Genomic DNA, 13,362 nt, shown 5'->3' on the forward strand with positions numbered 1-13,362 from the left:
ATACTTGCTTCCATTTCGTATCGAGGCACCTTGTTGAAACGCTGCAGAAGAAATCCCAAAAACCAAAAACTGAGCATAAAATACAAGCCGGCAAGAAATAGAGTTGTTCCTCTTCTGCGTGGCGCCAAACGCTGTTAGTTCCAACAATTTTCAAATAATGTAAGCAAAATTTGGTATTTGGTTAATCATCTCAGAGCAGCAAATGGAGTTCCAGTAAATGGCCTGTTTTCGGCGCTTTTCAGCAACCTCCCACAGTAGCGACTGATGCTTTAGACAGGCACTTTGTTAGAGCGTCCCAAAGAGCTGTCTTTCCATCCACAAACACTCGATCGTTAGGGCAATCCGTATCTGCATCAGTTTTTCTTCCGAGAATTTTGAAGGGTGATCTGGAAGAAATTATTTACCGTTTCCGTCCAAACAAGCCCACTGTATTTGATTGAATATCTTTACACACCATCAGAAGGAATTTCAATGCGCTGTCAAATATTATCTCGCATGTACTGAACGGTATTTTGGAAAGTGACGAAATCCCAGAATGCCTTAAAACTACTGTTGTTTGACCACTACGCATGTCAGGGAAGAAAGATAGTATTGAAAACTATATATCGGCGAATTTCTATATGGCCAGATATTGCTGAAGTCTTAGAAAAATATATTTTCCACACTATCTCTTCTTTTTTAACAAATGTTCAATCCTGACTCATCGACAGTTTGGCTTTGTTTCAGGGCGGGGTACTGTGGCACTGCTTGAGGAATTTTCAGATGAACGGTTTTCGGCATTCGATCAGAATTTCTTCACGTTTGCGGTGTTCTTAGATGTAGCGAAAGCATTTGAATCCCTGAATCTTCAAATCTTTTTAAGTAAAGTGGATTTTTGGGGATTTCGTGGGTCTTTTTACAACATTCTCCGAAATTACTTGAGCAACAAATTTCGAGTGGCCGCTACCGATGATAAGTGCGTTTGCAGTTCTCAGCTGTCGTTGAAAGCTGCAGTTGCTCAGGGGCCCAATTTATCGCCATTGTTGTTTATTATTTTCGTTAACGACTTTCCTTTCGCAATTTCCAAATGTTTCGTGTTCCAGTATGCGGATGACACTGTGTTACTTGCAAAACATCTTTCTTACAACATGTCCACTGAAATGTTGGAAAATGACGTGTACAAGGCAATGGTTTAGTTCACTAATAATGCAATGGTTGTTAATGCCCCAAAACACAACTTGTTGGTTTTCGCTCTCCAGTCAAGACAACTGTAATTAACATGTCGCTCTACTTGCAGACTGCTTCTTGTGAATGTGCTCCAATCCCATAAGTGCACTGTGTGAAATATTTCGGAATCTATTTCGAAAGTAACTTATCGTGGTAACATCACTTATCACTTATTTGTTCTAAACTTAGGTCAATAGCTTGGCTGTTGTTTAATATCAAAAGTATTGTACCCCTGCCAGTAAAAAAGATTATAATGCATTCACTGGGTTACAGTGTGTTGAGATATGGCATTAAAGTCTGCGGCTTCTGTTGGAATTGTTGGAGATGCAGGGTAGACAGGATTATAAAAAAAACATTCTTAAAAATGTTGCCTATAAAATTACTCAATAGTAAGAGCTGCAAATATCTTCCGTGAACTTGGTCTACCGAATTTTCACTAATTGCTTATAGGAACAGTTGTCGTTAAACATTTTCGCAAGTCCGCTTTAAAACAAAAACGTGCCGCCAAAGAGAACTTAGAAAACACGTCCGTTACGGAGTTCCTCGTTCAGCCACAAGGTATGGTGCGGCCAAACGCTGTGCATATGTGCCGGACATCTTTAACAAACTGCCTGACGAAATTTTTAACGCGTCATCGAAAAGCGCGCTGAAGTAGTTATTAAAGCAGATATGTTGAAATTAACCTCCAGAACATTTTTGCATCAAGATCGTTACTTTTTCAACCATTTTTTTTAAGTAGGTAAACCAAACGTCCTTTTGTTCTTTTTAATTTCTTTGTCATTTGTTTTATTTCTTTATTCTACACGTCTTGTCAATTTATGCATTTTTTTTCTTGCCTCGTCTATCACATTCCTAAGCACGGCCTTACAAGCCAAGTGAGGCTTAGACCGGCCTGTTTGTGTTGTTTTGTACTCTTTATGGCAATAAACATTATTATTATTATTATTATTATTATTATTATTATTATTATTATTATTATTATAGCATTTCATTATTCCTAGATATCAGTAAAGTCTTCGAGACAGTTAATCACGACATTCTGTTGAACAAATTACATTTATTGGGCTTCCGGGGACCATTTCACGACATCCTTAAAAGTTATCTGTCGAATAGATCACAAACAGTAGTATTAGGCAATCCCTTTAGCTCCATTTTGTCTGATAAAACTGGAGTCCCTCACGGTTCTATCATAGCCCCCCTACTGTTTAATATTTTCATGAATGACGTTGCGTACGCTGTTTCAAAATGCACAATTTTCGGTACACCGATGACACCGTTCGACTTACAAAGCATTTATGCTATAAATCGGCGTTCAGTATGCTACGAAAGATGTCTATAACTTAATTGACTTTTTCTGAAAGCTTTCTTCTAATCAATATTTCGAAACAAAGCCGATTTATTTCAGAAATCGCTTGAAGGTGACGTCGACAGATCCGTATATTCATTTGCACAACAAGATTTGTTCGCCATGTAGTTGTACTCCAGTGGAGTATGCGCAGTCAATAAAGTACATGGGTGTATTTTTTTACTCAAATCTGTCGTGGGAAACGCATTTAGCGTATTTATGTCGTAAACTCCGAAGTGTTGCCTGGGTGCTTTATGACTGTAAAAATACAGTTCCTTTTTCGGTCAAAAAAAAAAAACAATTGTGCAAGCTGTTGCGTACGGAATATTGAGGTATGACATCACAATTTTTGCCTTCTGTTCTGCGCGTTGGGAGCCGGGTGAACGCTTTTTAGAAAATGTGCTCCTAAAGGTAGCGTACAACTCGCCTCTTCTTTCATCTCGAAACATATTTACTACCGTAGGTTTTCCTTCGTTCCGCTCGTTTGTTCAAACAGTGCTGTTACGTCATTTTTGGGACTCGGATTTCAAAGCTGAGCATAAACCTGCGCGCATGCTCCGTTTGGGTTTGCGTTTCACCGTGCCTCCTTCCGCAACGAGATACGGTGACGCCCGGCTATGTGTGTACGTTGCTAATCTGTATAACAATCTACCAGTGGCACACTTTCACAGCAAGTTCAAAATTATGGGGTTTTACGTGCCAAAAGCACTTTCTGATTATGAGGTACGCCGGAGTGGAGGACTCCAGAAATTTCGACCACCTGGGGTTTCTTACCGTTCACCTAAATCTAAGTACGCGGGTGTTTTCGCATTCCGCCCCCCTCGAGATGCGGCCGCCGTGGCCGGGATTCAATCCCGCGACCTCGTGCTCAGCAGCCTAACACCATAGCCACTGAGCAACGACGGCGGGTTCACAGCAAGTTCGAAAAAGATGATCCGTGTTCTGTAGGTTAATCATGTTCAATATTCACATTAGCTGTGCTTTCTTACCTAGTGTAACATTTATGAGGAAATTGTTTCAAATATTTGAATTCTCGCATTTTGTGTGTCTGTTTGTTCGTTTTAGGTAAGCTTGAGCTCTATGTACTGCTCTAATACATTTGCGTAGCCAAATATAATGTCGTGCACTTTACTTAACAGCGTTAAATTTCGTTATGTGATTGTTTTCCTATCTTAATGTATTGCCTTGCCAATCTTCAGGGCTGTGTCGCACAAGTCCTTGTAGGCTTAGACAGGCCTGATGATAACTATGTGTACTTGTTATGGCAATAAAGATATTATTATTATTATTATTATTATTATTATTATTAGTAGTAGTAGTAGTAGTAGTAGTAGTAGTAGTAGTAGTAGTAGTAGTAGTCGTAGTAGCAGTAGTACTAGCAGTATTTCTGAGTAAATATTTATTATTTATTATGACCATGCAGGACCACAATAAAGTTTTCCAGTCACGTCTACACCCTCGGTCGCTGCCTCGTCCACCCGGCTTGCCCCCTCCCCCTTTAGAAGAACGCTATCTATACCGAGGAATGCATATGTCTCCTTGAAAAAGACAACTCCACTTGTCGAAACGTTGGCCCCCGCTTTTACCTTGTTCTCGTTTTGCTCATCGTCTTGAATTTCCTTCTGCCGCCTTCCCCGTGTTTTTCCCGGCATATACACGTCACCTTCGCTTCAGGCGACCACATTCTAACACGTCTACTGAAGAAAGGCTTCTATCGCAAATTTTTCTCAACGTACAGCTGTCCCTTCGTGATACTCAACCGATTAAGTGGCATCAACTACGTCATAACAAACGTGACCTTCTTTAATCGCCGGTCGCGGGAGTCTCAAGTGGTTCGTCTGCTCCATCTGAAGCAGGACCATCGTAGGGTTCCCTAAACAAGAACTACCACTCACATGGTTCCCTGACTCGCTCGGCCAGCTTCGTCTGCGTCGGAGGAAAATGTTACGCTGCGCGGCGGAGCCGCAGCAGAGGAGATTAGAGAATGCCTGACTGCTTGCAATCTCTTTTCTACGGCTACTCGATCATACTGTAAATAAACTTCATCGAATTAATGCGTAACCTAAATTCACCTGCAAGAGTCAAATTCTGTATTCTTGCACGTACTCTTGTCGGTTTTTGGTGCTAGAGCTTGAAAGAGCTCTGAAAGGTTAGGACCATAAACATACTGTCAACAGTAACTTTCATTGGTTATTATTGTTAGAGCTGCTGCGGTGGTGAAAACGCCTCAATAGCTCAACAATAAATATATGCCCCTGCAGTTTTACGACGTATAACAGTTTCTTCCAAACGCAAGACCTCTAAAAGAGTACCAAATACTGGTATAATATTTATTTAGTATAATTTCACTATGCGCACTGTGGTCGAATAGCTCAGTATTCTTCTACCAAGGGCTTCTGTGCAACTGTATTGAAAAATAATAACACCGAGATTACGTGAAGGCTTATTAAAAACATTGTAATAAGACATCCGTAAGAAGTTGCAGCTGTCACAGCTGTTCAAAAACTGATTATGCGTTTCATTTACAATGAACGACATAGAATATCTCTCTCCTTGACTTGTAAAAGACATCTGTGCCTTATGTTCCCGTGTATTCTCAAGAGGCTGCTCCTAGTTGACTGGTTCCAGGCAACTAAATTTTCATGTGCGGTCAATTAGCATTCATCAAGCAGTCATATCTAATCATCATAACGCTGGTCAGACCCCTGACAGGATAAAACATCATTCCAGCTCACATATATGCACTCGTGGTTTACGAAAACCGTGCACACCAAGTCCTTGAACATTCCATAATATCATCAGCATAATATATACTACGTTTTCCTTTTCTCGGCATCCTGTCCTGCCGTCCTGTCATTCAGCGTCATAACTCTGTGCTGAAAGCACAGTTTAGTTTTTGCATAGACATATTTTTCTTATTTATCATCAACTTTTTTCATATCTTTCATTACGCTAAGAAACCTCTGCTTATTACGTCGGTCGACGTCAATTCGGCCAGTATTCGAGCGCATAGTTAATGTGACAAAGTCTGCTGAGATGGGATCAGTGTTTCGCAACTTCGCCGAAGCGGACTTGCAGGTGTAACACCGCAACAGAGCTACGTTGCTGCGTTGCATAACTTCCCGCCACGGCAGTGGGGCTCCGACAGCACTACTCAGCCGCTGGTATGCAAAGCGTTCTAGATGCTGCGTTACTGACCATCAAGCTTTGTTTTCGGCAACCTGCTTTCGTTATTTATTCCACCGTCACTTCATTGTCGCTGTCCGCTCTGACAGGTCAGTGTGCGGCAGCTGCCAATCAGGAGGCGAACTTATGCCTCGGTGAGAGGATCTAAGGTGATTTTCTTTCAGCTGATAGGCGCAACCAAGGCTCACTTGATGAAGAACTCGAAGAAGAAAACTCCCTTTGCCAAAATAAATTATTTATTGCTCCGCTCTTTGTCTTGAATAATCTAGCTGCGCCTCGGCTGATCTGGGGCGTTTCCGTGTCCTCAATCATGCTTCTGCAATAGTGGCTCAGCCGTAAAAGCCGCGTCCATAGCCTCCGAATCCACGGCCGTATCCACCGAAGCCGCGGCCGTACCTTCCGAAGCCGCGGCCGTAGCCACCGTAGCCGCCATAGCCCCTTCCGAAGCCGCGGCCGTAGCCGAACTGGGCGGCTGCCAGACTGCAGACGACAGCCAACACCAGGAGGGCGAGAAGGAAGGACTTGCTGCTCACGGCGATCATGACTGTGGTCAACTGCAAGGCAAATGCGGCACACATCAGGCATCACTTGAAACCTCCGAAACTGTAGCCCATCACCCCTAAAAAGGTTTTCTGCGAATGAAGGGGCGTATTAGCGCCAGTACTGACGAAGGTATTTAATAAAGAGGCTTGTAAGGATTCGTCACAACTTCTTCGTTCATATATTGATTATTTTTACCTTTGCGTGTACCTCAAGTATTCATTTTGGGGCAGCTTTGTATAGTTGGCTATTTAACTACTGGCCGCAAGTATAGAGCAACAACGAAGTTTTACGATGTGTAGAATCCATTCGTCTAATATTTTGAGGTATAAGTGTGGGAAAGTATCAGTTTTTTGCCTTCTTTCTATAATGGCTCTTTAATTGAACATTTATGCGAACATGGAGAACTCAGACGTTTACAGACGAAGGTAAGTTATGATAAAGGTACGCAGTCGGTAATTAAAACTTTAAAATCAGGCACAAGCAGATAAAAAGTTGAACGACACAATCTCGATAGAGAGGTTTCCTAAAAGCTCACGCTTGTTTTTACATCAGTTTTCAGTCAAGTCATGTTTTGAGATAATTAAGTCGTAATTTTATTCTGCACTTTTTAAAGCACTAATTTTGTTATTTTGCATGTAACACAAATGACCACAGAGGTCGCCTAGCATCTAAGATATGCTAGCGATAAATACAAGAACCAGTGTCTGCTTCTCGGCCCAGATAGCCACACTACTATAACAAGCGCAGCGAAATGAAATTTGCGTTAGCAAATCGATTTCCGTGTGAACACAAACATTTGTTCGGTTCCAGCGTACGGCGCTGCTGCATGCGAAAGTGTCACGTGTCAGTGCTAACTACTTCCATCTATCAACTAACTTTCACAACCGCCGAGTCAAGAATGGAGGAGGCTCCACGCAAAACAAATACGAAGCAGTACAAGGTAACCGAGCCTCCAGTGCCCCAAGGGGAAGCAGCTCGCATTATAGGGCACTCACCGGTGGCTTCTGTGCGCACTTGCAGAAAGGATGGTTCTGTGTTGGCTGACGACCAACGGGTCCGTTTATATAGTGCGCTTCCTGTCCGCGTGCCAACGCGTCCTTCGCGTTGACGCTTTCTGATTGAGACGCTGCGATCGGCCGGGAAAGCCCCTTCACTCGGCGACCCCAGACACGTGAGATGATGGTCGACGAGCGCCAAGGCGGCTCTCGCATGGGGGTAGAAGGGGCGTTTCCCACTTAGCGAATGCGGCATTCGTAGTGGCCATCACTATACGTCAGTTGTTACCTCACATTCCAGAAATACTGGTTCTACGAATGTCCACCCACTCATAGTGCAGGACGGTGCGTAGAAGGTTGCCCAGATCGATTACCCAGTGCCGTCCACCAAAGTCGTTACTGATGAGATGGATCTATTCACGAAATGATCGTGGTGGCGTAGAGACGATATTCGCTTTCTTCTTTCGCGGTGTTTGTTCGCCCCGTTACGAGGGACAACGCCGACGTTCGCCGCAGGATTAGGCGCTTAAGACCGGCGCTCTAAAATTATAGGAAGCTGTTTCGCCCTTTTAATTGTTTGCTTTAGTTAAGGTTAATTTGATGAAGTCCAACTGATACGTGTATTTTATGTCTTTTATTAATTTTCAGGCTTTTTGTGCATAACTGGCGTAACTGAGGACCTGTTTCCGCCGCGGACCATAGCAGTGACCCTCATATAGTGTCAACAAGAATAGCGAATTTGTGCATAGATAACAGGTTGAGGGAACTTAAAAAGGCTTGTTCTTGTTTTGGAGAATTTCGTGCAGAATGACTATAGAAACCTGTTTGAGCTTATCTTAAATTAGCGACAATTGGATGCGTAGTGCGAGCTTGTCGCATATAATTTACTGCTCACCACAGCGTTCCTTTACTACGTTTAGTAGTGAATCAATTCCGCATGCCTTAATGGATCACATTGCTTTCAAAAACCGTAATGTCTGAGCCTACATTCCGAAGTAAATATTACGCGAAGGTTTTAATCTTAATATTTAACACGTTGTTCGATTTATATGATTGGCACTGCTTCAACGCAAGAAATTTCTCTCAAATAAAAATTGCAAGAAGGCTTAACGTATATGCGGCATACGTTTACAAAACTATTCTGTGTTACCCTTGCAATCAACAATACTTGCGAAGAAAGATCATCTATCAGCAGAAAGTAACATTTAATATGCCAAGTGCGGCATCCAGTTTGGTGACGTTTAAATCAGGAGCGCTTGAAAATAGCAATCCCTTTGTCAATTGTTTTGTCAACTTTTTTGACAAAGGTCTTATAGAAATATGTAGAAAACCAACCAGTATTTCATCAGCTATTGTCACTTGTTCTGCGACAGAAACTCAGAAACTCTCCTTGATAAGTACTTGTACTTCCCGAGCAAGTAAATAGTAACATTCACGGCCTAAGCAAAACCGTCGGAACTGAAGAGCCTTTTATTCCAGTGATTATCACGTCGTAAGGACCATAAAGAACACATTAGCAAAACTGTGAATGACGAAACTAACTTTTATTGGGCAACCATGTGCCCAAAAAAGGAAATGATAATCAAACCACAGCGAAAGCGGCGAACACAGTCGGCGATCGTTGAAAATCTGGTCTGCGGATCAAACGCGTCAGCTTTTCCAGATTAGTGATGGAAGAATCCAGAGTAATCACTGGTACCCCGTGTCTTTCAGAAAGTACCACACAATTCACGTCGCGCATACAGTCAAATTACCATGAGGTTCGGTAAGAACAGGCACCGTTTACAACTACCGATAACATTCGAGAAACTTCCGATATGGAGGCGCGTGCAGCGCTGGACGATAACGTTAAAGATCTGTCAGGCGGTGAAAAGCGGTCACCGGAGAAAATAAACGAGTAGACCTGTCAGTAATATAATCCACGCGATATTTTTCTGGAGTACAGGTTACTTATTAAGAAAGATTTTGGCTCCTGTAGTGTCCACGTTACTAAAATACATCCCTCTGCAAAATCCTGAATTGCCATTGCAACCAGGCGCTCTCAGTACGGGCCGGCCTCTCGGATTTCTTCGAAATCAGGCCACTTCGACTATCATTTCCGGACGTGAATAAATCCAAGTCTCGAACGTGGCTGATCGTTTGCAGTTCGAAAAGAGGAAAGCTATCTCCTTCAGCCGGACCGCTTCCGCAAACATCACGTGCCCATTTTGTGTATCTATTTACAGGTTCTTATCTGAATCGGACTTGTGTAAATAAGAACATCAGCTTGCATGTCGACACTAGGAATTGTGAATGATGGGATGCCTATTTCGCCCTGCAATACATGTCTTCGAGGCATCAGAAAATTATATATATATATATATATATATATATATATATATATATATATATATATATATATATATATATATATATATATTGACACGTGTACTTATATTTATCGGGCGACCACGTTTCGCCGCCTAACAAATCTTATGGCACAGCGCGGGACGCGCTTGCATGTATCCGAAGTTTCTGGAAAGTTATCGATGCTTCTATCCGCAGTCTCTTGTCGCCAAGCCTTGTGTTATCTGATTTATTCGCCTGACGCGAATGGTGTAGAACTTTGTGGAAGGCACGCGGGTCCCAACGATTAGTCTGGAACATTCGACGATTCTGTATAAAAGCCGACGCGCTTGACCCGCTGATCAGATTTTCGACGATCGCCGACTGTGTTCGCCGCTTTCGTTGTGCTATAAGTGTAGCCTGTTTTGTGGGCACAGGTTCGCCCAATAATTATAGTTTTGCCTTTCACAGTATTGCTACTGTGTTCTTAACGTCACCACCACGTGACATCTGCTGGAGGTGCTATTTGTTCATGTACAAGACGCCCCCGACAAGCTGTGATCCAAGCCCGTACCGCAAAGAGAACACCAACGTAGTCCCGGACCATCGAGCAAGCCGCCGTCTTCAACAGCTGCCCCCGGAGCACGGACTTCTACCGGAGAAGACCAAGAAGATTGTGACCAAGGCAACCCCAATGGCAGCCCCAGCGTCACCCATTGTGCTGCAGCAGCCCAGGGAACCCCCGACGTTCCGCGGTTCCACATTTGAGGACCCGGAAAGCTGGCTGGAAACGTATGAGAGGGTCGCTACGTTGAACAACTGGGCAAGCTACGACATGTCTATTTCGCATTGGAGGACGCCGCCAGGACGGGGTTCGAGAATCGAGAAGCCACCTTGACGACGTGGGACCTCTTCCGAAGCGGCTTCCTGCAAACATTTACAAGCGTCGTGCGAAAAGAGCGAGCCCAAGCTCTACTGGAGACCAGAACGCAGCTGCCGAATGAGACGATCGCGATCTTCACTGAGGAAATGAGCCGTCTGTTCCGCCACGCCGACCCAGAAATGTCCGAGGAGAAGAAAGTACGCCTACTGATGCGTGGTGTAAAGGAGGAACTTTTGCCGGAATGGTAAGAAGCCCACCGAAGACCGTCGACGAGTTTCTTCGTGAGGCGACGAGCATCGAGAAGACACTGGAATTGCGGAACCGGCAATTCTACCGACGCACCAAGCCGACAAGCTACGCCGCAATTCAATCACTGGTCACGGACGATCTGTGCGAGACCATCAGGGCCATTGTGCGCGAAGAACTGCGCAAGGTCTTGCCATCGTCGCAGCCTCAAGTGGCCTCGATCGCCGACATCGTGAAAGAAGAGGTGCACCGATCGCTTGGTGTTCCTGAGGTGCAACCACAAGTAGCGCAGCCCCAGCCAGAAGCGATGACTTAGGCCGCCGTCGCACGCCGTCAAGGTCCCCCTCCGCGACCGCGCCAGGGCCCTGCAACGCCGCAATTCCGTCGTCCGCCGCCGCCAGCACGCCCACCCATCGCCCAGCGCAGCTACGCGAGGAAGACTGACATTTGGCGAGCCCCCGACCACCGCCCGCTCTGCTACCACTGCGGCGAAGCCGGCCATGTGTACCGCCGATGCCCATACCGCGACCTGGGATTGCGAGGGTTCGCCGTCGACGCACCGCGCCCTCTGGAAGGTGAACGCCCTCGTGACATCGCCGACTACCTCGCGGCTACTCAGTGGAGTCCTCGACGACCGTCCCGTTCGCCGTCACCAGGCCGCTACCTGTCGCCACAGCGCCGACCATACAATGGCCCAGCCCGGGGTCGGTCCGTCAGCCCATATCCGGAAAACTAAACGCAGCAACCGATGGAGGTGCGGTTGCTGTTCGTCGAACTGACGAAGATCCTCCGCCGCCGACGAAGACGCCGAAAAGACTACATCGACGACATAACAACGACGTCACACCGCCGTCCCGACGAAGTCTGGCAGGAAAGAACACGCCGAAGAAAGACCACCTGACGACGCCACATACCAACCACAGGTCAACTCGACGCAGCCGTGATCCGACGCCGAGGCCTAACTGTAACGCAAGACAAAGAACCACCGACCTCGACGTGCTTCTCGACGGCCACGCAGTTACCGCCTTAGTAGACACAGGAGCCGATTACTCCGTCATGAGTGGACCCATCGCAGCCCAATTGAAGAAAGTTAAGACTGCATGGGAAGGCCCGTTAATTCGGACCGCTGGAGGCCACCTCATCACGCCGAGTGGAATCTGCACGGCAAGAATTACCATTCATGACCGGACTTACCCTGCCACTTTCTTTATCCTCCAACAATGTTCACGCGACGTCATTCTCGGCATGGACTTCCTAAACCAACACGGCACAGTCATCGACCTGAAGTCGAAGTCGATAACTCTGTCTGAAGATCAAGCGATACCGCCGGAGAGCTCTCGTAGTCACCATGCCTTAAGTGTGCTCGAAGATCAAGTGAGCATCCCGCCTCGCTCCAGCATTGTTATTTCGGTCGGCACCGAAACACCCGCTGACGTAGAAGGCGTCATCGAAGGCGACCAACGTTTACTGCTCGACCGTGAAATTTGCTTCGCAAGAGGGATCGCTCGACTGCACGGAGGAAACACGAAAGTGTTGCTGACAAACTTCAGCCAGGAGTTCAAGCACATCAACAAGGGCTCGACGATCGCGTACATCGAGGAAATTCTGGAAACCAGTAATGCGTTTGTCCTCTCGGATTCCGCCGCATCTACCCCGACGACCATGGTTCCCGAACCAGACTACGACATTAATCCAAGTCTCTCCGTGATTAAGCAACAGCAGCTCAAAAGTCTGCTCCAACGATACAAAGGCTGCTTTTCGACTTCATCGAGGATTCGACAAACACCAGTCGCCAAGCATCGCATAATAACCGAGGAGTGCGCTCGACCACTACGCCAGAGCCCTTACCGAGGTTCGACGCGAGAACGCGAAGCTATAAGACAACAAGTCGACGAAATGCTGCGCGACGACATCATCCAGCCGTCGAAAAGCCCGTGGGCGTCTCCAGTTGTTTTAGTGAAGAAAAAGGACGGAACCCTACGTTTCTGCGTCGATTATCGTCGACTGAACAAAATCACGAAGAAAGACGTATACCCCCTCCCTCGTATAGACGACGCATTGGATCGGCTCTGCAATGCTAAATACTTCTCATCGATGGACCCCAAGTCTGGCTACTGGCAAATAGAAGTCGACGAAAGGGATCGCGAAAAGACCGCCTTCATCACGCCAGACGGCCTCTATGAATTCAAGGTTATGCCATTTGGACTGTGCTCGGCGCCTGCAACGTTCCAGCGCGTGGTGGACACGGTTTTAGCAGGATTGAAGTGGCAGACCTGTCTTGTTTACTTGGATGACGTCGTCGTCTTCGCCGGAAATTTCGACTATCACCTTAAGCGGCTTGCGACAGTACTAGAGGCCATCAAGTCATCAGGGCTCACTCTGAAGCCGGAAAAGTGTCGCTTCGCTTACGATGAGCTTCTATTCCTAGGCCACGTCATCAGCAAATCTGGAGTACGCCCCGACGCGCAGAAGACAGCTGCCATCGCAAAGTTCCCGCAGCCAATCGACAAGAAGGCAGTGCGCAGATTCCTTGGCATGTGTGCCTACTATAGGCGCTTTGTCAAGGACTTTTCACGCATCGCGGAGCCGCTAACACATCTAACGATATGTGATGTCGAGTTCAAGTCGGAAAC

At 45.9% G+C, this 13,362-nt stretch overlaps 1 long non-coding RNA gene across 1 annotated transcript; it reads right to left on the reverse strand.

Moving 5' to 3' along the window:
- Window positions 1–5,951: 5,951 nt before the first annotated feature.
- On the reverse strand, window positions 5,952–7,339 carry LOC126530421 (uncharacterized). The gene is made up of 2 exons (XR_007599396.3): window positions 7,276–7,339; window positions 5,952–6,291 (listed from the first exon to the last, which is right to left on the reverse strand). It is a non-coding gene; the product is annotated as an uncharacterized lncRNA (long non-coding RNA).
- Between the last annotated feature and the right edge of the window lie 6,023 nt (window positions 7,340–13,362).

The sequence above is a fragment of the Dermacentor andersoni genome, chromosome 4, assembly GCF_023375885.2.
Source record: "Dermacentor andersoni chromosome 4, qqDerAnde1_hic_scaffold, whole genome shotgun sequence".
NCBI lineage: Eukaryota > Metazoa > Arthropoda > Arachnida > Ixodida > Ixodidae > Dermacentor > Dermacentor andersoni.